The sequence below is a fragment of the Mustela erminea genome, chromosome 5 (assembly GCF_009829155.1).
Source record: "Mustela erminea isolate mMusErm1 chromosome 5, mMusErm1.Pri, whole genome shotgun sequence".
NCBI lineage: Eukaryota > Metazoa > Chordata > Mammalia > Carnivora > Mustelidae > Mustela > Mustela erminea.
The window spans coordinates 130,684,896-130,711,116 of record NC_045618.1 but is presented as its reverse complement, the minus strand read 5'-3'; the positions used below and the strand labels follow the sequence as shown (position 1 = coordinate 130,711,116).

At 45.1% G+C, this 26,221-nt stretch overlaps 1 protein-coding gene across 6 annotated transcripts in view; it reads right to left on the bottom strand.

The window, feature by feature from the left end:
• LOC116591720 (serine/arginine repetitive matrix protein 1-like) overlaps positions 1-26,221 on the bottom strand; it is a 199,000-nt gene that overhangs the window by 82,902 nt on the left and 89,877 nt on the right. For all 6 annotated transcript variants that reach the window (XR_004286126.1, XR_004286127.1, XR_004286129.1 and 3 more), the window contains one exon: positions 24,309-24,443. The gene's annotated coding sequence lies outside the window, so the exon portion shown is untranslated. The remainder of the gene's footprint in view (positions 1-24,308; positions 24,444-26,221) is intronic.

The following is a 26,221-nucleotide window of genomic DNA, read 5'->3' as shown; positions in this document are numbered from 1 at the left end:
CAGCAAGGAGAGCAAGGCTCTGGGCAAAGCACAATGCTCCTGTCTCTAGTTCAAGGCAAAGTATCTACCTCCCTCCTCCTTAGCAACCTCTGCAATCTCCTCTCCTTCTCTCTCCTGTTCTCCTGGGCAAATGCCCAGCCAGGCCCTCTCTCAAGATTGCATAGCAGTTTAGGAAAGAGGGGAAAATAGGGCAAGCCAGAATGACAGCAATCCAGGGCCAGAGTGGGGCGGGGGGAATGGGAGCAGAGAGAGAGAGAGAGACAGAGAGACAGAGAGAGCAGAGGTGGGGGATGGGAGAGGGCCATCTAATTTTTAATAGACTGAGACATAAATGCAACATGATTCACTTTGAACAGGCCACCTGGATTAGATGGAAGTTAATTAAAACAATCCCTCATTTCTCAGCGTTTCAAACTTCTTAAGTCTCACTTGGGGAAGGGTGCGGCAAGACTTTTTATTACTCTTAGATGGTGTTCAGAAGGCCCATAAATACATCTCCTCTCCCTGTGATCCCATTAATCTTGCCGCCGTTCCTGCTCCTCTCTGCCAACAATCAGATCCCAGTAAACAACCTCAAGTGAAATTTGCAACTGTCAGATAAACATTAAAAATGCTTCTCTTGTCCTTTCCCATTGATAGTCCCATTAATATTGTAATGGAACAAAAAGTTATGAAAATGAATGCATGCTGGCTTTGGAAATGAATGATGCTGGCCACGGCTGGGATACAGACACACATGCATATGGATGGGCTGGGAAGATCGCGGATGCTGCCCGCATCGACACTGGAGCTGCGTGCCCGTGGCCGGGCCATGCGCACAGCCAGGACCAAGGACAGCGGCACGCAGGGCTGGGTACACATGTGTTCATACGTGTCAGGGCTGGGAGGGCTTGTAAATGGAATAAAGGAATTCTGCCTCAGAAACTATTGTAGACGCACACTCAACAGAGTAAAATATTACAACGTTTTCTATTTTATCATTATTTCTCTCCTCCCTTATCTGTCTGCAGTCAGTAGTTTGGGCTTCTTTCTAAAAGATACTAAGATAACCCACTTGATAAGGCTTTCTTGACATTTCTTCCTCATTTGTTTTCCATGCGGTGGCCTTTTAAATACACATGCATTCTTCTGTGTGTGTGTTTATCTATCTGACGAATGAGGCCTTAAAATCTGAAGTAAAATACACGGGAACTTTAGAAGAAGAAAACTTCTTAGGAAGTATTTTAGGTCAAAGAACCATATCTGATGTAGAAAATGGGTTCAGGTTTTATGTATATTTAAGTTCACTATGAGAGGACACAATAAAAATAACAAAAAAAGCAAAAAATGCCCGCACTGAAGTCTCTTGTAGAAGGCTAGGAATGACCATCTCATCAAGGTCCGGCCATGGGCTCCTGGTGGACAAGGACCACTTTCATTTTCATTCATGTCACCCAGCACCTAGCATAGGACCTGGCACTTAGTAGAAGCCCAGGAAAGGTGAGGGCAAAAAGGGAGAAAATAGAAAGAAAGGAAGAGAGGATCAATGTCCACTGTGCTCTTCCTCCGTACAGAAGTCTAGCCAACCAGAGGCAGGAGATGGGTTTTAGCCTTTTAACATCTGAGAAGGTCAACACGTAGGTGGAGCTGAGAGCATCAGGACCTGGCTCATCCCTGGCAGGGGAATGGGCGTGGGAAAAAGGACTTGCCACTTGACTGGATGCTCTCTGTGTCTTTGGTTTTCACATTCTTTCTTCTAACCTTTCTTTTCATGATCTTAATTGTCGTATCCATATATTTCCTAAAAACTAGGAAAGTGTCATTGAGCACAAAGCTTCCTCCTCCCATTCCAGAGATGCTTTGACCTTCATACTTTGACCTAGTGAATGTTCATCCTCCTTCAGGTCCACTCTGGGGAATCCCCAGGACCCCTCAGAGTTGGTTAAAGAACCCCCTGTGACCTCCAGACCACCCTTCCTTCTCTTGGCCAGCAGCTGACATGGATTTCCTCTGGGCTAGGAGCTCCACTGTGGCAGGAACCTGGCTCACAGCACGAGCTCAGTATTGTTGACTGACTAATAGAGTAATTATATAAACTCTTGATTCTAACCTGCGAATGCCTGACTTACACCACTTGCAACCTGGTGACAGAGAGACCAGCAGCAGCTAAGTTCCACAGACCAAATCCTGGTCATGTCCTTGATTCACAGTGAGAACAAAGGAGTTCATTTAAGCTTTCTGTGCCTCAGTTTCTTCATCTGGGCCAGTAAAATGACCTCCCTTAATATAACTGCAAAGCAAGTGAAGCATCCAATATACCAAACATTTAATTTGGCATTATATAAATATTATATTATTTGATACAATTATGTGATATTTGATAGTATATGAATGTAAATGAGTTGTATGTATATTAGAAAGAATGCAGAATTTCATTCAGTTCTTGCTTAGCAGGGAAGACGCATATGAAACTTGGGAGGGAAAAAAAAAGGAAGATGCAATTGTCTAACACCTAATTGGAAGTTGCTGGCTTTCTGGAATGCACGTAACATGGATATATGGGTAACAAACTTCACCACTACCCACTTTGAGTTGTGGAGGCATCAACATTATAGCAACCATAAATAAGATTTAGTGCATCCCAAAAGAGGCATGGACCGGAAGCCAGGCAGAATCCTGGTAAAATCTCAATCATCAGTGACCTCAGCTAACTGGTATCATTGCTTTCCAAGGACCATACATCGTTCAACCCCAGGAAAATTTATAATCTAGGAAATACAATTAAAGAAATCAAAGTTATATGTTAATATTTTTGCATTAGGGACTCTTTAAGAATTGGACATCCTCTTTACTTGCCATGTTTAAGGGATTTGGGCCTTTAGAGTAACAGCTTTCTAGTCCAATTTAAAGTGTGTAATTACACAATTGATTTAAGACTTGAGATTTTGCACTGTACATGCTAGAACATTTAAGAGAAACTTATATTCACTTCATTAATTTAAGTGTATAGATTTTTGAGAATTATGTGAGTACTTGGAAAGACTTCATTAAGTAAGGAAACAGAAGTACTTGAGAAGGAAATAAACTATATTTGCAAATGCAGTTTTAAATTCCCAAAAATATTTGATGAACTAGGTTTTAAATTGGGGCAAAAATTAGAATTCAAGGGCCCCTCAAAATGACTGCTAAAGTAAGAGTAACAAGATCTATAAATGAACTTAAATAGAATAATAAGGTGTACAAGGTGATCTTAGAAGCCTGCAGAGAAAGCCTGCTAACCTACTACAACATGGATGAAACTTGAGGACACTACGTTAAGTGAAATAAGACAGTCACAGAAAGACAAAAATTGTAGGGTTCCTCTTTTATGAGGTTCCGGGAGTAGTCAAGTTCCTAGAAGCAGCAAGCAGAATGGTGGTGGCCCAGGTCTGGGGGATGTGGAAGCGAGGAATCCTTTAATGGGTACAGAGTTTCAGATTTGCAAGATGAGAAAGTGTGGAGCCCCATTTTACAACAGTGTGAATATACTTAATACTCATGAGCTGTACCCTTTAATACAGTTCAGAGGGTAAATTTTATGTTATACGAGAACTTTTAAAATCACAATAAAAACAATGGGGGAAAAGCCTATGGAGGAATTGGGGCTTTTAATGCATAATTTTGGTTTATTACACATTAATGTTTAAAACCCTAAATAACTACTTCCTTCATACAAAAGCCACCTTTGAAGGCATAAAAAACCTTCCATCAACAATTACATGATGGGGATAATCATGCATGAGAAAACTGCTGTGAGGCCTAACGGAGATACTCTTTAGAACACAAGACAAGGGATGTTCTTTTTTAGAGGTTCTTACAAACCAAACTAAAGTGAGTCTCTTGGATGAACTTGAGTCACATGCCTGTCCCCAAGCCAGTCTCCATGATCAGCAAGATGCAATATATTGATTACTTCTATTAGTCATTTGCCTCTCCTGCCACTGGAGTTAGGGGTTGGAGGGGGGGTTCCCCAGAGGAAAATCAGGTGCTGTTACTAGAATGGGGAAAGCCTGCAGAGAGGGCAAATGCAAATGACCTTCTCTATCCCTGTTGTACTCAGCCTTTCTAACACAGAGCTCATCAGACCTCCCAGAACAACCTCCCTCATGTCTTTGAGTAATTCCCGCCTTTCTTCCCCACTGGAACCCTCTCCCACTTCACACACAAATGAGGAACTGAAAAGATGCGTTTGTCTAGGACTGAACACCTACAGAACACCTCCAGGATGGGTAGCACCCAGGCCTCAGCCCGCAGCCTGTTCATGTGCCACCTTCACTCTCGGTGCAAAAAAACCCCAATATTCTGAGCCTGTGGGAGCTTCCAAGTCCAATTGCACAAAGATTTCCAGAGTCATAGATTTTTGTTTATAAATATAGAATTACTGCCTATTTGAACAATTGGCCAAACGAAAGATGGGGGCTCCAGAGAACGAGCAGGTTGGGGCACGGGGGGAGGGAGCTGTGTGCAGGCAATTCTAGCAGGAATTAGGGGGACCACAACTGGGCAGACTGGCTAACCCTTGCTATGGACCCATTATTATTCTAAGTGTTTCACACAGCAGTAATCTACTTTATCCTCCCGATCACCCTCTGAGTTTTATTATCCCCATTTTACAGATGAGGAAAGCCAGGCTCAGAGTGGTTAAGAGATTTGTCCAGGGATATGAGTCGTCAGGGCCAATGCAGGTTGGCTCCAGAATCCTTACCTGCTCCCACCTACTGGGCTAGACAACCACTATGACCTTCTGTTTGCTGCTGAAAGTCTAGTCAAGAGAGATTAAGCGAGTTGACTGGTCTTACATGGCTGAAGAATGAAAATGCTGAGACTTCAGCCTGGGTCATCTCATGCTAAGTTCTTGGCCAGAATGCAAACCTTGGCAGGTATCAGGTTCTTCAGGAAGGACCAGCCACAAAAACGCCTTCTTTCCATTCATTCTTGAGTGACAAGTCACTCTGCTCCACTCATGAACCCATATTTTGCCACTAGGATTCAGCCATGGCTAGTTTTCAGATCCCACCGTGATTAAAAAGAAAACCATACTACTATTTTGTGCAGAGGTTCCCAGATATGGCTACAATTAGAATCACCTGGGGTGCTTTATAGACTATTGATGCCAGGGCTCCACCTCAGACCAATAAATCAGAATATCTGGGGAGCACTGGTATTCCATAAAAGCGATCCAGGTGAATTTAATGTACAGTTAGTGCCAAGAATTACTGACTTAGCCAACGCCAAATACACAGGGGACCCAGAGGACTTCTTCACTTTTCCATCAATTTGCCTTTCCTCCCACACAAACTCTGCCCTAGGTGGGCCCCTGGGAGTCTCTTATTCCTGGCTTTTGTCTTCTCTCTCTTCTCTTCTCTTCTCCACCTCACCTCTGTCACTTCCCACCAGAATTCCTGGCTTTGTCCTGGGTAGCTAAAGTGGATGCTCAGAGAAGGAGATGAATTTACCTTTTAAAGTTTTCAGAGTGGAATGCTGGAAGGCAGAAAAGCCTCTCTTTTGCTCACCCTGGCAGGTGAAGACAGGCAGGGAGGAAGAGGGTAAAAGAGGCAGAGAACATCATTCTGCTACAATTACAAACTGAAAAGGGCTGTGACAGAAAAGTAGAGAACATCATGAGCCATGACAACAGAGCAGAGGCCTTCAGCTCTCCTCTTGGTTCTTATTTCTACCTATTAAACCAAAGTGCACCACCCAGTCACACAGCATAACTTCATGGCACCACCAAAGTCCCTGAACATGATATCAGTCCCTTTCCTCTGCCCCGTCTCGTCTCAAGCTCCTTACCACATGTTGGTACTGGCTCCTTCCCCAACTGTGGATAAGTTTCCATACTATCTGTAAAAGGCTATGATTTAGGAGGAAAGTTTTAGAATACACTCATCTTTAAGATAATGTAGGCAAAAAGTACACCACAAGGGGAAGTTGTAAAAAATAATTTATACCATTTTCTAAGCCTTGGGTTCAGGCCTTATGATGGAAGGAAGACACTGGATCTGTGCCTCCAAACATATCCCTATAGAGCAGTAATTCTCAAATACTACCTGAGGGGTTGCCAGTGAATCCAGGAGGGTCTTCCAGATGGAATAGTCCCCTGACATTGCAAGGACTATGAAATGATAGTACCCACAGTTCTGTTCTGGCGAGGATGATAACACAGCACTTCATGGGAAAGAGTGCCTTTCTTCCCATCTCTCCTTTTAAGCTCCTTTAGCAGTAACTGGAAATATGAATAGAGTAGATAGATGGGCCATACAATCTCTTGTCAGTAGTGAGGGCCTTGAAGAAATCAAGATAATTTCTGATTTATGCCCTCAAGCTAGAACATTCACAGATGCTCACGAACCTACAGTGGCTTCTGCCACATTGCTAGTCTCTCACTTCAAATCCTTCAAGAGATGAAGCTGGAAAAGATGCAATGCTGACCTTGGATAGCTTTAGGAAGTCAGAAAAGGAGCATCCAAGTTGTTCAGTAAGAGGGTTCTAAGACTCACAACTTTCTGCCATTTTACAGATGGCAAAGGCAGACTCAGTGACCTTAATGGCCATGAGAAGTAACTTACATATATCCTGTCCTCTGCTAAAAACAACTAAAAAACTAAAAAATATATGAAACAGGTGATTTCAGACTTTAGACAACAGGTCTGACTGAGAAAGGAAACAATCGCTCCAGTCTTCTGCTTGGAAGTATTCTCCAGACCACAGTTCACGGTAGGAGAACCCAAGCAGAGAACAGCAATCTCGTCAAACTGAGGCAGCTGAGATTGGAATTGAAGGAGGCTGGAGTGGCTGGAATTTGAAGGGCAGAGCACCATGGACACAGGAACTATACCAAGAAAGAGCTCCAGATATCTACTTGAGGGTCCTCCTTGAGACAGTTGATCACAAAGCTTTAGGGGGATGTTAACTGAACACCAAAGACATTGAGGAAAGATCCCAGAAGGGTCATACTTCAATAATATGACAAGATAGCCCTAGAGTAAAGCTGCTTTAGCTCCATCCTAGCAAGACTTAAAAACAAGCCTAGAAAGCCTCAAGTGGATCCACAAGTAACTTGACAATCTACCAAAACAAACTTCTCTTCTCTTTAAAGGAATACAACAAAATCCAGACACTCAATAATGTAAAATCCAAAATGTCCAGCACCCATTCAGAAATTGCTAGACATTCAAAATAGCAAGAATGAGACCCATAATCAAGAGCAAGAAAAAAGCCAATAGAAACAGGGAGAGAAATGAAGAGATGATGATGGGGCATCTGGGTGGTTCAGTCAGTTGAGTGTCTGACTCTTGATGCCAGGTAAGTGATCTTCTTACTAGGTCAGAGTGACATAAAAGTTTATTCCCAACCTATAAGACTGTCTGTGTTGTCCACCAGTGTCTATCTGAGCACCAAGCTTGGAACTAATAGGCACTCTGTAAACATTCACTGAATAAATGAGTAAATACTGAAGTCCCAACTCTGGTCTGGTTGGAGTGCTGCACTCTCACAGGCTTAGCAGAAAAGTATGTTGTGACCTCTTATTGATGTCTGCCATAGTACAGCAGGGGCGAGCAGTGAGATCCCTGCATCACACCCTGCAGCTTCTCACAGGTAATGGAAGACTCAGGGAGCCACTGACACCCTAGCAAGAATTAGTTTACAAGCCATAAAACATTCATTTACATTCCAAGAGTCTGAGAGAAAAGCACACAGAACAATGCCCTGGAATTTCTGGCCCAGGAAAAGACTCAGGTTTGGGGAGCAAGTATTCCAGCAGTCATGGTGAGGGCTGTCCCAGACAAGCTTAGGTCTATCTGACACTCAGCATCAGTTGCATTTGTCCTGTGGAACCCCAAGAGGTGCCACACATCACAACTTCCTTGCAATATCTGCAATGAGACCCATCAGCTTAAAGAACATATTCTGTAGTTACACAGGGTTCAAAATCCTAAGCTAAAGAAACATCAGCCAGCAAGTAAAAGCCAGTCAAACTTTTGCAGGTGAATTTATTTCCTAGGCTGTCATAACAAATTAGCACAAACTAGGTGATTTAAAACATTGTAAATTTATTCTCTCAGAGTTCTGGAGGCTAGAAGTCCAAAGTTAAGGTGTCAGCAAGGCCAGGCTCCCTTTGAAGGCTCTGGGTGGGGGGACCTCTGCTCATCCCATCCAGCACCCTGTAGCCCCAGGCATATTGGCCTATGGCAGCCGTCACCTCAATGTATTCTTCCCCTTCACATAGCTTTCTTCCCTATGTGTCTGGGTCCTTCTCTTCTTCCTACAAGCACACTAATCATATGGAGAGCCCACTCTAATTCATGATGACCTCAACTAATTAACATCTGCAAAGACTCCATCTCCAAATGAGGTCATGTTCACAGGTTCTGGGGCTGGGACTTCAATATACCTTTCTGGGAGGCACACCTCAATCCATAACACCAGGCTTCTTGGTTCCAGGACAACTTGGAAGACAAGGAGAGGGATTCTGGTGGGGATGTCTCGGAAAGCTCAACCTGTGTCTGTTTTATCCAGAGGAAGGTCCTTTCCAATGGGGCTAGTGCAGGATATCATAGTTCTCCTCTAGAACTGAAGTCACCATGATCAAAGAGAGGTATGCCTGATCCCAAAGCTTTCCCCCTGTAACTTTTCTCCCAGTAACTAAGAATTAAATTGTAAGGAAAAATGGCTCATTCTCCTTATGCACCTCACTGGCACAGGCATCAGAGGCCTGGCTGGAATCTTGGGTCTGCGTCTCTCAAGCTATGAAACTTTGGACAAGAGACTAAACATCTCTGGGCCTCAGCTTCCTCCTCTGTAAAAGGGGACCTCATCATGTTGTTACAATGATTAACTAGGAAGGTGCATTTCAGTTGCTTAGCAGACTCTGGACTAAAGTACTTGAGTCTATTATTCCTAACATCATCAGGTCAAGGTCCCAGGCCCATCAGTCTGCTTCTTCATCAAAAAACTCAGAGAACCCAGAAATGGAAAAGCCCTTTGAGATGATGTGTCCAATTTTATTCCCACCACTAGGGAAAAAAAGAAGACAAATAAAATGGCCATTTGAACTTTTTTCCTCTGCATTAATTTTCACAGTTAACTGCTGAACTGAATAAATTCTTTTCTTTTCTTAAGGACCTTTATAAATTCCATCATTAATAAAATCAGACATTCAATTAGCAGGAAACTCTGATTGGGAAGTGATCGTTTCCTCGATACCTTTCTCTCCCCTCTCTCTGTGCAGACTGCCTGGCTTGTCCCGGGCTTGGCCCTGCTGAGGTTCCATTCCCCAGTCTCTCCTCTTCTTCCCCCATGCCTGTCAGAGCCCCCAACAAAAGCCAGAGAAGAACACGGGCTGATTCCATTAACCTCTGTCATTGCTTAACTCTCTCTCTTAATTAACATGAGTTAATATGATTAATCAAAATAATGAGACAAACCTATTAAATTAGGGGGGTTTAAATGACAGAACTTGGCAGGGAAAGTAAAAGAGGAGGCATCAGAAGGGCCAAGTGGGGACAGTGAGTCCAAGGTTTGAGGAGGGCAGGGAGCCAGTGGTTGGACCCAATTCCTCCCCATCCAGTCCGGGGCTGGGAAGACGTGGACAGCGGCCTCTGGGTACATGTTCAATGTTTGTGCCCATCTCAGCTTAATGATTACCAGTCCCCATACTTTTCTGGGGGCTTTCTGGCTCCTTCATAGCCTTCCCCCAGCTTCTTGATTTTCGGTATCCTTGCTGGGATGTTAACTCTGCATGACATCTATCTGCTCTCCCTCCGGAGGCCAGGATGACTGGCAGAACGACTGACACCCCAGCTCACCACCACCCAGTCTGGGGCAAGTGACGTTCCCTCTCTGAGACCCAGTGAACCCACCCGCCTGAATGGTAATAACCACTGTAAGAGCCCAGAAAGGGGTCCTGTGAAAACGCCTGGTATGCCAGGTCCACCCACGTTCTTTTTTTCCTCCTTCCCCTGGTATGAACACTAACACCTGGAGATTCTACGGTGCTTTGTAATTCTAACCATATTTCCATTTATACTGTTCCAAGAAAAACCTAGGAGACAAGCAAGACAGGTATGATTCTGCAGATCGGTGAGGTTTTGCCAGCACGACAGAGTCCCTGTTTGGTGTCAGTCCTTATATGGTCAGTCAGGGCCAGCGATGTGAACTGACTTCTCTGGGCTTCTTCCAAAGCAGGGTCTCCTAACCCCTAAGCCCATGAGATTGCTACTGCTCCTAAAGCAAATGTCTGGGAGGGCCCCCAATGGCCCCAGCAGCTCCTTTTCCTCCTCCTTATCCCAGCGCTGTGCCAGAGTCTCCCACAGGCCTGGGGTCCCCAGCCACTGAGTTGCTCAGCAGGAGGGCTGTTCCAAGAGAACTGTGGCTCTCCAAAGCAGGACATCTGACATCTGACAGATGGTTTGGGCTCATGATTAGAATTTCTCATTCCCGTGAACCTGGGCCCTGAGAACCTCTTCTGTGCTCCCTTCTATGGCCATCCAGGCACCAGAGGTGCCCTAGAGCTCTACAGACAGGTCGCTCAGAGAGCAAAACCCTTATGAAAAGCCCAGAGAGAGAATCTCATCTGGGTCTGAGACCACCCTGAGGGTGTCATGGAATGGTTTCTCCCATACTTGATGGGTGTCACCAAGATCTCTGGGTCTCTTCCCAGAGATGGACTGAATATTTGCAACGAAGGGGAAAAGAGAGTGTCTGAAAATCCCCTGCTGGAAGTCTTGCTTTCTGTAGGATTCATATTCACTTCTGGCTTATGTTTCTATAAAAGAATAGATAGAAAACTGCTCCTCCACACTCCAAGTGAGGAAAGAGCCATGATTGGATGTCCTTATAAGCTCCCAACTCTGCCTTAAACATACACGCGTGCGTACACACACACACACACACACACACACACACACACAAATCAGAACAACCATGTCTCCCCAGCTCCCAGACCTGACACTTTGCAGTCTCTGATTGTTCCTGAAGGATACGGGGCATGGCCTCCTCTACCTCATCACTCGTGAGCTGGCCTCGCTCTGGGTCTGGCAGTATTCAGACAGCTGAACAGCCCACCTTTGGACTCTGGCCACAAACAGTACCAGTCACTCCAAAGCAGCAATATTTGGTGTTTGCACTTCCTGGGAAATAAATGACGAGTGGAGCTTATAGAAGCAAATGTCCCTCTGAAATTCATAAGTTGAAACCCTAACCCTCAATGCACTGTGATTACTTAGGAAGAACCTGGAGGGAGGGAATTCAGGTTAAGTGAGGTTATCAGGGCGAGGCTCTGATGCCATAGGTTTGGTGCCTTTATAAGAAGAGGAAGAGATACCAGAGTGTTCTCCCTCACCGGGCATGCACAGAGGAAAGGCCATGCGAAGACATAGAAAGAAGGGGGCCATCTGCAAGCCAGAAAGAGAAGTCTCACCAGAAACCAGAAAGCCTGATGGCACTATGGGGCACCTGGGCGGCTCAGCTCAAGTCCAAGTCAAATCAAGTATCTGGCTCTGTATTTCGGCTCAGGTCATAATCCCAGGGTCATAAGTTTGAGCCCCACATTGGTCTCTGAGCTGAGCACGGAGTCTCCCGAAGACTCTCTCTCCCTCTCCGTTTGCCCCTCTCCCCTCCACCTCACATGTGTGTGTGCTCACTTGTTCTCTCTCTCTCTCACACACACACACACACACACACAAAGGGGAAAAAAAAAAAAAAAAGGAAAAGAAAAAGAAACCAAACCTGATAGCACTTTGATCATGGACTTCTAACCCCAGGACTGTGATAGAATAAATTTCTGCTGTTTGAGTCACCTGGTAGGCGGTATTTCGTTATGACAGCCTGAGCACGCTAATACAGGGGGTAAGACAGTGGAACTGGCTTCTGTCTCCTGCTATCCTGTGATATCATTTCACGGTGGGTAAGAATAATAGCGCTAAGACATTTACAATAACAGTAGTAAGAACAAATACCTGATCTCATGCGGGGACTACTGACAGCCTTAAGATAACCACCAAGTTTCTAGACTCCGATATATGTTTCAGCCTTCCTCAGCCCTCCGCCCGACCTCATCTTCACAGAGTCAAGTGAGGGTCTCTCTATTATATAATTCTCCTGAACCTTTCCTTTGTCTCCATAGCACGTATTAGTCTTCGTGCTGACACTGTAAAAGTGTCACACCAAGTGCCCAGTGCCATGCCTGCCACTAATACATATTGAGTCCACACCCTCAGTAGGTAGACACAAGATGCTGCCCCTCGGATGGGCTCAGGCCTCATGATTCAAAGACAGGAAACTACAAACAAGACAAGAAAGTCTTCCATGAAGAATCTAGAAACCTTAGTGCAACACATTGATATGTTAGCAAGCCCCTAGCTAAGTCCTTCAAAGGCAGGGGCTGTGTGTGTGTGTGTGTGTGTGTGTGTGTGTGTGTCCCTCCCCGGTCCTCCCCTCCCCCAGAGCATTTACTATATGTTCTGTAATAGTAAATGCTTTCCAAGCACTAGTGACTGGGACTGTGAGTAGTTGCCTCAGCCAGATTCTCAAGCTTGGGTCCCTGGGTGCTAAGGATTCTACAGACTTGCTCATTGAAGTTCTTCTACAAAGTTCACTGAGATTGTCTTCATTGGCATGAAGAAATCATTCCCATGCTTCCACTGTAATCCCCTTGCAGTCTTCTATGGTCACTGGAAAGCCAGGCACCACATCCCCCAATCTCTGTGGTAGTTAGAGGTGGCCATGTGATCAAGTTTTGGCTATGGAAAGGATGACCTGCTGGAATGATCTTAGAAAAACTAACTTTCTTAATCAGAGATAGGTAGGTCTGGAGCTGTCTCTTCCCACTTATTTTTGATGTGAATGACCACACAATGTCTGGAGCCAGAGCAGCAGTTTTATGACCTTGAGGTAATATGCTTCAGACTAAAAAGTTAACACTCTTGGATGGATGATAAAAATAGAAGAACCTGGATCCTTGAAGTGATTTTTGACAATGCAAACCCTTCTGATGTCTGTCTACCATAGGACTTCTTAGTAAGTAAGCAATAAAGATCTAGGATTTAAGCCACTCCTGGCTGGGTATTCAGTTACCACAGCTGAAGCATTTCTAACAGATACAAATTCTTAAATTTGTGCTTAGACTTCAATGATTATCTAAAAGTTAATGTAAGCCTATCCCGAGTCATCTAGAAGCCCACCTTACATAACAAAATACTATCTTGGTATTTCAGTACTCATGTTGACATTAATGAACAGCTGTTTTCATGCCAAAGAGTTCATCAGGTATCCTTTGCTAACTAAATATTTGCTATTTGAACTCAGGAATAGAATAAAATCCACATTTTAAAAAAGTAGGGCTAATACCCCTTGCTATCTGAACTCTCAGTATTTGTTACCCAAAACTGGAGAACCAAATATTTTGGAATAATTTGGTGCCCCTTATAAAAACTCACTGTATGGATTTTGAAACTGAATGAATTTGGATAGTAAGGAATACTTGCATTTTGTCTTAGGTTGACATATAAGGAACAGTGACTACTTTAATATGCAAAGGATATACTCATCAAGGTAAAGATCAAATTATGCTACTACCTCACTATGCCCAAGCAAGCACAGACCTTATAGGAATGGGAACAGAAAGGGGAGGGACAACTGACTTAGTACAGCACATACAGAAAAAGAGGCATGGAGAGTTCAAAAGAACCTATAAAGCGGGGTGCTTGGGTGGTTCAGTTGGTTAAGCATCTGTCTTTGGCTCATGTCCTGGTCCCAGGGTCCTGGGATTGAGTCCTGCATCGGGCTCCTTGCTCAACAGGAAGCCTGCTTCTCCCTCTGCCTGATGTTCCCCATGCTTGTGCTCTCTCTCTGACAAATAAATAAAATCTTAAAAAAAAAAAAAACCCTATAAAGCTATAGTGTCCTGGAACTAGCTTATTCTGGCTCACAAGACCTAACTGTTACCTTCAGGTATTTTGAGAGCCAGTTGTTAAACACAGAGATTATGATGTGAGCCATGGTAAGAATATTTACACCACGGGAATCAGCAAATGCTACGAAACAGACTTTCTTTTTTTCTGGAGAGCCAACTTACCAGGGCATCACTCTCAGTAATAGTCAATGCCATATTTGACCTGTGAGTGGCAATTTCATTTCAGCAAACATCATCATCTAGCCCACTAATGTAGAATTTTATTAGTTCCATCCATTTTGTATTTAATTTGTAAATTAGGTTTGGTTTTATGATTCATATAAGAGATAGAAGCATAAGGCATGTACACCAAGTTTTATATCTGTATATATTTAGGAATTTTTATATTAATAATTTTAAATCAAAACTGGTGTTAACAAGACATTGTTTACCCATTTAAGTTTGAGAAACAAACTTAACGCAAAGCCCATCCAAGGGAATAACCCCAGCCTGGCACAGCAGGTCCTCCAGGATCTGTTTCCAATGTGAATTTCCTGACCTTGAATTCCCTGCTGCAGCCCAGCGGGTCTCTCTCTGTGGCTTTAGTAAGTTCCTCAAGGATGTGGCATTTAAAAGAGATAAGAGAAATGGAAGCACAACATGGACCCTCTACCCAACCCCCCTCCATCCCAAGTCCATAGGTCCTTGGAAGATTGACTCAGAACCTCCACCCTGCGGAGATGCCTCTCATGACTCCTGGGTGAGGAGGTCCTTGTCTCTCTGAACATACCACCTGGGTGTTGGGTTTTGTCTACTGAAGACACCCACTTCCTCGATTAGAAGGGAAGCACTTGCAGGCAGTAAAATTGTAAGGGTCCTTACAGATCCCTCTGTCAACTTTCCTCCCCCTCTAAGTTTACTCATTATCTCATACCACTTTCCCTTCTATAGCCCGAGGAAGGGCTTTGCGTGTGTCTTTTCAAGCCAGATCCTCCACCAGTGGTCTTGAACACAATGCCTGCCATCCGACTCTCTCTCCCATCAGCTCTTTTCTCTGTTCTGTGTCTTTAATTTCTTTCTCTTCTCTGAACTCCCTCCCTTGACCTTGAGTATCCTCCATTTTAGACAAAATAAAATCCACGAATATTCATCAGTGATGCCTTCAGCTGCATGTAACAAAAAACTCAACTAACGTGGTTTAAATAATTATAAAATGTATTCTTTCACATTAACGAGAAACCTGGATGTAGGGCAGTCTTCGGGCACCATTTGGATCAGGGTCCGGCTCTCCGTCCTCAGACTGGGTTCTCTCCTGGTGGTTATCTGGTTGCCAGTAGCAGCCATGGCCACACTTGATTAGTCTGAGAGCACCACAAGGTCAAGTGCCCATCCCTGGACAATAAATAACAGTTGCCAGGGGGAATGCCCCACGCTGATGGACTTCGGTTCATGTTCTTGCATCCATCAATGGCAAAGAGGAATGGGGTTACCATGATGGACTTAGATTAATCAGTATCCATCTGTGTGACTCTGAGTCAAAAGGGTTTCACTGAGGTGGGATGAGAGTCTTAACCAAACTGAGATTCTATTAGGAAGCAAGCAGTGGGGGTAGGGGATAGAGCTTGGAAGAAAACCAGCAAGTCTACTGTTCCATTCTCCCAGCTACCACTCTCTCTCCTTTTCTCTGCCTCTTCTCTCCTCTAAGTAGCCACCACATTTGTTGTCTTCACTCCTCCGTATGCTTCCGTTTGGTTTCCCACGCCATCACTCTCCAAAGATTGTCTCACTAAAGCCGCCGGAGTCCTGATTTGGCTTCACTTCGGGCTCTGACTTCTCCACCGACTCCCTTCTTCACCCTTCCACCCGTCACCTAATTCAGAACCCTCAGCTCCTCAGTCCGTCCTCTCCCACAACATGGGCCTCATCACTCAGCAATGTTTATTCCACAAACATTTTCTGAGCACCTACCATATGCCAATTCAGTATATCCTGCACATAACACTTTGCAAATTACCCCTGAATGCATGGTTTAGTCTCATCATTTTTCATCTCCACAACTGCAATAACTTCCCAACTGGTCCCTCTGGCTCCAGTCTCTCCCCATCAGCAATCTGTCTTTCTTGCTCACAAATGCGATCCTACCAAATGCAAGTCTAATCACCATGTTCCTCCACTTCCATTTCTCCTGCAAGAAAAAGCTCCAAATCACCAACAGCATTCAGGGACATGGCAACCAGGTCCCACTGACCTCTCCTCCCCTGGAGACCATCCTTTTCCCTCTCGTATTTTAAGTTCTGGGTATAATGAGCTACTATTTCCCAAACACAACATGAGTTTTCTTAACTTGGAGTTCTGCTTACATTCTTTACCTAAAATGCCCTCTCCTGATTTTTCTACTAGGAAAAACCCTGCTCATTTTTCAAGACCCATGCTCCATGTCACCTCCCCAGGGGAGCCTTCTCCAAGGCCAAATCAAGCTCGTCCTCTGTGGGCCCAGAACACTTTGTCCATAGTAGTAATAAGCCATTCTTGGGGTATATTACAGATAGGTTTATGCTCCCAAATTCTTGCAGGGGGATGACTACATCTGAATCATCATTCTGCACTAAGCACAAACACAAGGCACAATATATGTTTGAAGAATTAAATCAAACTAGTTATTTCAACCTCCTCATGTTACAGGTGGGGAAACTGAGGGCTAGAGAGAAAGTGACTTGCAATGGTCATTCTATGTATTTAATCAGAATTCTTTTGCTACAAGTAGGAAAAAAAAAAAAAAGAGGATTGGGGTGGGGGTGGGGATGTGGGGTGGTGCTCACCAAATGGAAAACTCTCTCTTCAAGCACAAGTTTGGTCAAGGATTCAGAAAGTCTTGTCAAGAGCTGGTTTGTCAGTTCTGCTCCCCACTCTGCTGGCTTCATTCTCTGGCTCAGCTCAATAGCCACATGTTGCTACACATTACTGCTACAAGACAAGGAGCGCTGGGAGCTACTAGACGCTGGAAGAGGCAAGGGAAGAGTCTTTCCTAGAGCCCTCAGAGACCAGGGTCCTTCTTTGATTTCAGATTTCTGGTCTCCAGAACCAGGAGAGTAAATTCTGTCGTTTTAAGCCACGGAGTTTGTGATTTGTCCCAGCAGTTGCTGGGACCTCATGCCACAAGGGATCCACACGGTGCTGGAACTCCTCTACAGCTCACTATCAAGGTCAGTACCCTGGTTGTGATATTGTACTGTTGTTCTGCAAGATGTTACTCTTGGGGAAAACTGGGTAAAGGGTACATGCAATCTCTCTATATTCATTTCCTACAACAGCATATGAATCCACAGTTATCTCAAAATAAATTTAATTACACAAGTTTTCCTCTGAAAGACGTGTGGTAAACAGATAGGAGGGTGGCTAGAGAGGAGGCAGAGAGACTCGTTGGGTGTCGCTGAAGCAGTTCAGCACAGAGGTGATGGCCCGTGGACCAAGTGGTAGCGAGGGAGACGGAGAGATGGGGATGGGTGGGGGAGAAAAGTGGAAGGTAAATGTGACAGCAGCAGTCGGGGATTTATTGTGGATGGGAGTAGAGGAGTGGTGATGACCATGATGACTCTGACCTTGTTTGACTAAGAGAACAGCCCAAGGCTTTACCAGAGCCCTTTTGGGAAAAGAGCACATTAAAAAAAAAAAAAAAAAAAAAAGAATGGGAAGCCCAGCGTGCTCAGGACAGAATAGCTCAAAGGACCAGGTTACCAGCTTTTTCTCAGAGCTGGCAGTCTGTTGCTTGCTAACCCCACCTCTATCTGCATTTCTCACCCTTATTCCCCGAGAGAGATTCTGATTGCGTCAGTTTGTCATAATCCAACACAGAGCATCCCTACTGGGCAGTTGTGTGCCAAGCCACTCATGGGCCCTCCCTGTGATCACTGCATACCAACCGTCTTCTCCTTGGGCACTGATTCCTATTCATGAAGCACAAGACAGCCACTTTGTTCAGACAGATTGGGACTACAGTACAAAAAGAATTTAGGATTTCGGTGTCTCTAGAACAGCCACTAGAGCTATGCAGAGATGGCTGAGGATAGAGAAAGATTGCTTTCAGAGAGCCTCTCCAGTCACTGACCAGGCAAACAAGGAGAACCAGAACTTTTCACACCCACTCCAGCTTTGTTTCCTGATGAGAAGGAAGGAAAGTCTTTCAGAAGAATAAAGGTGGAGAACTATATCTGATTTCAAGACTCACCACAAAACTACAGTAATCAAGATGTGTGATATTGGCATTGATAGACAAATAGATGAATGAAACAGAACAGAGAATCCATAAATAGATCCACACACATGAACACCTGATTTTTGAAAAAGGTGTAAATACCATTCAGAGAATAGTTTTTTTTCAACTGGAACTGGTACTGGAGCAACTGAATATTCCTATGGAAAACAACTGAACCTCAATCCATACCTCACACCATACACAAAAAAAAAAACAAACAAAAAACTCAAAATAGATCAGAGACCTAAAAGTAAAACCTAAATCTGTGAAACTCCTAAAGGAAAATGCAGATGAAAAACCTTTGGGATCTCGGGTTTGCAAAGACTTTTTAGATAAGATGCCAAAAGTATGAGCCACTAAAACAACGGTAAGTTAGACTCTGTCAAAATAAAAAATGCCAGTCTTTGAAAGATGCTATTAAAAGAAAGAAAAAACACACAACAGACTGAGAGGAAATATTTGTCACCATATATCTAATAAAGAACATGTATGTAGAATAAAGACCTTCCAAAATAATGAGAAAATGAGCAAAAGGTTTGAGCAGACACTAGCAAAAAAGATGTACAGATGGCAAGTAAGCACATGAAAAGCTGTTCAATTATTTTTAGTTGGAAACTAAACTATCATTATTCATTAATGGTAATTAATGAAGCTTAAGCTCTCATTACTCATTAGGAAAACGCAAGTAAAAAACCACACACCTATTAGAATATCTAAATTTAAAGGAATGACTGTATCAAATGTTGGCAAAGATGCAGAGCAAATGGAGTTTTCAACTAGTTTGGAAAATAGCTTGGCAGTTCCCAAAAGAAAAACAAACAAATTAACAAAAAGTCATATACCTAATATATGATCCGGCCATTCTACTCCTAGATATTTATACAAGAGAAAAGAAAACATATGTTCATACAAAGGCTTGTACTTGAATGTTCCTAGAAGCTTTATTTATAATACCCCAAAACTAGAAACAACCCAAAAGTCATCAACAAGTGAGGAAATAACCAAATTGGTATACCTACACAGTGGAATACTACTTGGCAAAGAAAAGGAATGGACTTTTCACGCTCATTACAATGAATTACAAAATAATTATGCTGAGTGAAAGAGTAAGACAAAAAAGAATGTGTAATGTATATTATCACTTATGTAGAATTCTAGAACATGCAAGTTAATCTAGAGTGACAAAAAGGGCATCAGTGGTTGGCTGAATACCCGGTAAGGTGGAGAAGGGCAGAAGGGGGTTATTACAAAAGGGCAAGAGGAGACTTTGATGGAGGGGACAATTGTTATGTTAATTATCTTGATCAAGGTGATGGTTGATTTCATTGGTATATAAATATGTCAAAACACCCAACTGTATACTTTAAATACACACCATTTTTGTATGTCGATTATGCCCGAATAAAATTGTCTTAAAAAAGGAATCTAGGAAAGAAAAGAAAACAGAGCCTTTCTCCCCTGTGTGCTCTCTGTCGCTGCCCTCATCCGTCACAGAACTTACATGCTACTAAAAAACGGGGGCCATGTTTTCTGTTCCCACAGGCCAGTCACTTATAATTAAAGAGCAGTCTTTGGGGGGATAAGGTTGGGTGCAGGAGAAAGAAGACAGGCAAAAGATTCTTTATCAAAGTCAAGGCAATTCCTTACCAAAGTCCTTCCCATTTGTCTGGAACCAAACAGATCTAGGTATAAATTATGTCTCCATGATTTGTCAGTATTTTAATTTCTATCCTCTCTAAACCTCTGTTTCTCTACCTGCAACAATGGGATCATGATACCATGCAAAGGATGCTGGGAAGGTGACATAAGGTTCTATTTACAGAGACTGACATCACAGAGTAAACATTTCCTCTATCCAGAGAGGCAGCATCTAGAAAAGGGCCAGGCCTGGAGTTCAAAATGGAAAAATTTGAGTTCTAGTTCTAACTCTGCTGCCGACCCCTTATACGACCTTGCTGCTGGTCTGAGACACCGTCCACCATGGACAGAACATATCAGCTCTCCGCTCTAGAAAGTTCTTCAAAGCCCTGTTGACGACTCAGTTAGATCAGCAATCTGCAAACTATAGCCCTCAGGCCAAATCCAGCCCTTAACTGTTTTTGTAAGACTATAAGCTGAAGAGGTTTTTAACATTTTAAATGGTTGGGGGAAAATGTTAAGGAATAATATTTTGTAACATGGGAAAATTATATGAAATTCATATTCCATTGTCCATGAATGAAGTTTATTGAAATATCCCACTCCCATTTGCTTACATTTCTGTGGCTGCTTTAAGATACCAAGACAGAATAGAGGAGTGACAGCTAAGACCTTATGACCTGTCCCTTTCACATAAAAAGTTTGCAAACTCCTGAGTTAGGTCTTCAGAAACAGCATGCTTGTCTTGCTACTGACTCACCTCCCTGTAGAAAAGCATTCAGTGTGTTGAGATTTAATGTTATGCCCTTAACTTTTATAGGGTTCATAAGAAACATCCATTTGAATGGAACTTCTGTGTCTTTTGCAATAAATATTTCCTTGAATTTTATGCCAAGAAAGAAGTTTGTCTGCAATTGACCTTATATATGTCGTTTTATTACCCCAGTGTAGCTGGAGCATTTTAAGTGGCAGACAGAATAACTTCAGATTATTTTAAATTATGTTAGCAGACAATTCCTTATTTTAATGATTATGCATTTATTATGTATGTGTTTATCCTCTATCTGGAGCTAATGATGGTGGTTTTCCAGTTATAAAAATATGAAGCTTTTTTTTAAATTTAAGTAAGTGAAATAATTGTATCAATTTTTTTAAAGTAAGCAATTAACAACTTGTGTAGATCCACAGGAAAGGCAAAAAACCACAATGGCTGTTTAAGAACAATGAAGGTTTAGAAATACCATATTGGACAATAGGAACATCTTTTCCTTTTTACCACAGTTGCCAGGAAGTTCAGGATTCGAGGTAGTGCCCATTCGCAGAAATATCCAGGGTTCTGTAATCTATCTCATTCTACTTCTCCCCATCTGACTTTATTAGAGTACTGACCACAACATATAGTTTCTGCTGGCTCAACATGTCTGTCTTCCAAGCAAAATGGGAGCTTGGTATCCCATTATGGCTGTGTACTCAGTTCTAGAACATGTTAGATAGACAGAAAGAGGTGTGAAATTAGCAAAGGAACGAAGGGATGAAAGGAAGCATGAACAGTAGTGTTTATTTCCCTATTCTTTTCATCAGCTAACCAGGAGGCATTCCAGACAGCAAGTGGCAGAAAGGGTGAGATACCCAGCCAACCCTGGGGAGAGGAGACTCTGAAGTTCTGGCTGGGTCCTTCAACTGCCTGAGAGAGGCGGGTGTGGGGGGGGTGGTTGGGCAGCTAGCGGCTAATGAGTGCCAAGTATATCCCAGACACTGTGCCTGCCTACAGTATTTCCATCTACATGATAATCCCGTGCAAGTATATACTGTTATTATCCCCATTTGGTGTTAAAACCAGGCCTAGAAACTTGGATTTCGTGGATCAATAAGATAAAAACTCAGGCAGGACCCCATATGGATATCGAAAGCATCCATTTTCTTAAGTAAGGTCAGTGGGAAGAACTTATTGTCTACCATTATCCTTATTTCATTAAAAAAAATGGACATCTTAACAATTAAATGGCAGCACCTGGGTGGCTGAGTTGGTTAAGCACCTGACTCTTGGTTTTGGCTCAGGTCATGATCTCAGGGCTGTGAGATCAGGCCCCACATCGGGCTCTGCATTGGGCATGGAGCCTGCTTGGGATTCTCTCTCTCTACCTGCCCACTCCCTGCCAAAAAACAACTAAATAAAGGGAGAGAGGAAATGGCCTCAAATAAAGAACAATTCTTTTTATTGGAAAAAAGTTAGCATTAAAAGAAACCATCACATTGCCCTTAGTTTCCCCAGTGATCAAAGAAAATATTTGCATAAGATGGGGTAGGATGAGTTAGGGAGCATCACGACATACCACAGGGAGATGAGCTCAGGTAAGTTAGGCAAAGTCTCAGGGTGGTGCAGAGGCAGGTGTGCCCACTGTCGGGCACCTGGGCCGGCACACAGGACAGAGCCTGGGGACACCCCCAAACAAGACATTGGAGATGGCAGCTGTTGGTGTCCACTCCAGGCATCTGCCCCAGCATGTTAGGGAAACAGAGGAATTTGAACCTGGAATGCACCTGGGAGGTCATCCCATCCAACCCCTGGCATCACAGAGAGAGACATTCGATCTCCAAAAGGTTAAACTGCCTCACAGAACCACGAGGCTGCCAGGCACAGAGCCAGGATTCCAACCCTGGTCTCCATCTTCCTGACCAGTACTTTTTTCTGCCACACGACTGGTACCAGCCAGAGCAGAAAGGATGCTAACTACGAGGGCATCTACTTCTAGGTGTGGGATATGGTCGTTTGCCGACTCCGAGGTACCAAAGAGGACACAGTTCCTGGGAAAGGACAGTCCTCCCCCTTCCACAACATGCATCAATCACTAGATCTTGAAGGTGCTGAGGACCCATGTGGTGAGAAGAACAGCGCCCCCTACCACCAGGAAGCTCCTAGATGAGTTATCCCAGCGCTGCGCAGTGGCCCACAGGGTTGGGGTCCAGGGCTGGGAGAGACTGTACATTCCCCAAGCTCTGCCCCTGAGGAGAACACTCACTGGGCGTGCCAGCCCGAGCATGGGGACACAGCGGCTCGACAGTTCCATTTTTTATTCTCCTGTTCCTCTTGAATTCATTGACATCTGACTACTAATCCCACCAAGTAATGACCTTTGAATGGTCAAATGCAAAGACCTCCCTTTCAGCCCTCAATCCACGGGGCCTCTGCTCAGCATGGGACCACGTGTACACACGTTGTCACAGGTCGTAAGCTGATGACATCCCCTCCACCCAAGAGCATGAGCCAACGATTCCGGTATCCTTGATTCCTTGCTCTGCCCTACCCTTCCTGTCCAAGCTCTTGTCCAGTCTGTCCTGTATTCCAGCAAAGCATCTCTTAACATTCTGGGCCCTTCTGGAAACTCTACAGCTAACTCGACGCACTCCTCGCTCCCTGGACCACACACTGGCTTTGCTCTCCTCCCTTCTGCCCACCTCCGGTCCTTCCGCACTTGGCCCATGGGTAACAGTCTAAACCAGGAGCCAAAAGACTACACTCAGGCTAAGGGAAGCCAAGTGCACCCACCACCGGTTTTTCTGTTTTTAAGTGGTTATCAGTGCCTACAGAATATCCTCAATTTTCCTCTTAGGTCACAAAGCCTGAAATATTTACTCTGTGGCCCTTTCTGGAAGAAGTTGGCTGACCTTTGTTATAAACCCAGAACTGTTTGCTGCTCTGCTTCTCCTCACCTGGGCCAAACATCAGTGCAGATCAGAGTCCCCCAAGGTACTGGCTGAAATGCAGATTTCTGGGCCCCACCTCCTAAAAGGTCTGGTTCAGTGGGCCTGGCGTGGACCCTGAGATCTGCATTCTAATGAACGCTTGCAGCAAACACCCCAGATGGTTCTCACGTAGGTTCTAATCACAGGTCCAAGTTCATGCCTTGTGAAATTCACTCCACCTACAGAGACAACCAGAAGGTCCTGAGACCCTCCAGGCATCTTCGTGTCTTTGCTCTCACAGTCGTGTCTGCCCAGGAAGTCTTGGCAAATGTCTTTTTCTCTCAAGGCCTGATACAAAGGCCACCACCCGCATCCCCGCCCCTTCCCATTGCCACCCCCGCCTCGGCCCTGCTCCCTAAAGCAGCTGACCCTCTGCAGCACAGGCGGTGTGACCGTGTGTCTGTCGCAGCGGCCACGCGTGAGCTCATCCTGTGAGACCTCACTTCACGATGCCTCCAGCCCCAGGAGAAGAGGCACTTGGTCAATATTCAGTGAATCAATGAATGAGCCATGGACTGGTTCCAAAGCGCCACAGGACGTAGTGCCAAGTCAGGGCTGGAGTCTGAACACTGGCCCCTGCTCGGGTGACCTTCCCGCCTTTCCACCAGCTGCCAGAGCAGAGGGGTTCAGAGCCAGGGCTGGCCTGGGTGTGAATCCCGCTCTGCACCTCCCTCGCTCTGTGACCTTGAACGACTTGTGCAAGCTCACCGAGCCTCATTACCTCATCTCTAAAATGAGAAAGATGACACTAATAGCACTGACCTCATAGAGTTGCTCTGAGGCTTCAGGAACAATCCACAGAAAGCTCTCGGGCGCGTGGGAAGCATTCGGCGCCAGTGCACTGTGCTCCTTAGTCCATTTGCCCCAGCGGGGCCTGACCGGAAGCCAGGGATTTCTCTAGGGAGGAAACAGCAGGGACGGTTCAGACTGAGGTCGTAGGGTCAGCCAACACCAACCCTCTTGTCACGGATATCCCCTGGGGAAATCCTCCTTCCGGGGAAGCCCTGTCAAAGTGACCCGGAACCCTAGGAGTGTGCAGACTCCCCAGCTCCTAAAGCCCCTAGCACCCAGCCCCCAGGCCATCCCAAGAAATGCACCCCACAAATACCCTCTTCCCTGGAGGGTAAGGGCAGAGTCGTTTCCGGAGACAGAGGACACTCAGCGGGCCTGGGCCAGGGCCAAGGGCGGGGATCCGCAGCGGACGCTGGCAGTGTGCCTGCCCAGGACAGGAGTCGGCAGCACTGCACGCTTGCTGAGCTCCGTCAGGAAGCTCAAGACGGGGCAGATGCCGCCAACCCCAGGGAGAGGGTTTGACGGAGCTGTGGCGGGAGCCCCAGTTACCCACAGTGCGGACCCTCTCCCACCCCATGCGACATGGCACATCCTTGTGTGGGGAATCCAGGAGAGGGACTTCTGGTGCGGGGTGGTCTTCGGGGTCCAGAGACCAGGTTACAGATGCCCCTGCAGCTGCTGACTCTGCCATGGAGCCCACAGGGCTTCAAGATCAGACACTTGAGTCACGTTTGGTCTAGCATGCTCTTGGGCAACCCTTCTTTGCTGGCACAAACCAGAGATATAGGAGCTGACCTTGAGCACAAACCAGAGATCTAGGAGTTGACCTTGATGCTTCTCTGGCCCTTACCCCCCAACCTCCATCATAGAACTCTGTCATTTTTACTTCCTAAGGATCTCTACCATCAGCTACCCCCATTCCCAACCTCACTCACTCTGGTCAATTTATTTCTCTTTTCCCTTTGCGCATGATGCTTCCCAACATCCCAGGTCCCTTCCTTACTACGCTAACTGCTCATCTCCCCCACTCACTAAAATGTCAGCTCTGTGAGGACAGGGTTCTTCGCCTGTTCGGTTCACCAGGCACATAGTAGGTGTTCAGAAAATATTCATGGGCTGATTCTCCAGGAGCAGCCTGTCTTCTCTGAACCACTACCCCAGCCTCCTGTGTGGCCCGTGGTCGTCCACTCTGGTCCATTTCCAGTCCACTCTGCAGTGCAGCATCTTCTCTATTGCAAAGCGATCTCACGTCTGCTCTGTGCTGCTCACACCTGGGCTTGAAGACGCCGACAGATCTACGGTTTCCCACAGCTCTCAAGATGAAGTCCAGGCCCTCTGCCATGGTCCCCTGGGTGGCCCGTTCCTGGCCTGTGCACCCCACCTCCCCCTGCTTTCCTCGCTCCAGCCCCACTGGCCTCCCTTTGCCTCTACCCATTTACCACAAGCCCTGAGCCCACGAAGGTTCTGTGCTTGGAACAATCCTCCCTCCCTTCTTCACCCCTGCTCATCCTTCAGCTTCCGACTCTGGGTGGTCTTCTCTGCACAGTATGCCACCCTGCCCTAGGTTAGACCCTCCATCATTAGGATCGCCTACATGATCGGGGACTCCCCCCCTCTCCCACAGCGCTTGTCACAGTCACATTTAAATACCTCTCTGTGATGGTTTGGTAACATCTTTCTGCTTGACTCTCCTGTAAGCTCCAGGAGGGCAAGACTGCTTTCCTTGCTCACTATTCTACCCCCAGTACCTAGCTGAGTGCCAGGCATCTAGCAGGCACTCCATAAACATTTGCCTAATGAATGAATGAATGAACGAATGAATGAAGTGAGGAATCCAAGGCCCAAAGAACAGATGTGGCTTGCTCACACTGAGAAAGCACAGC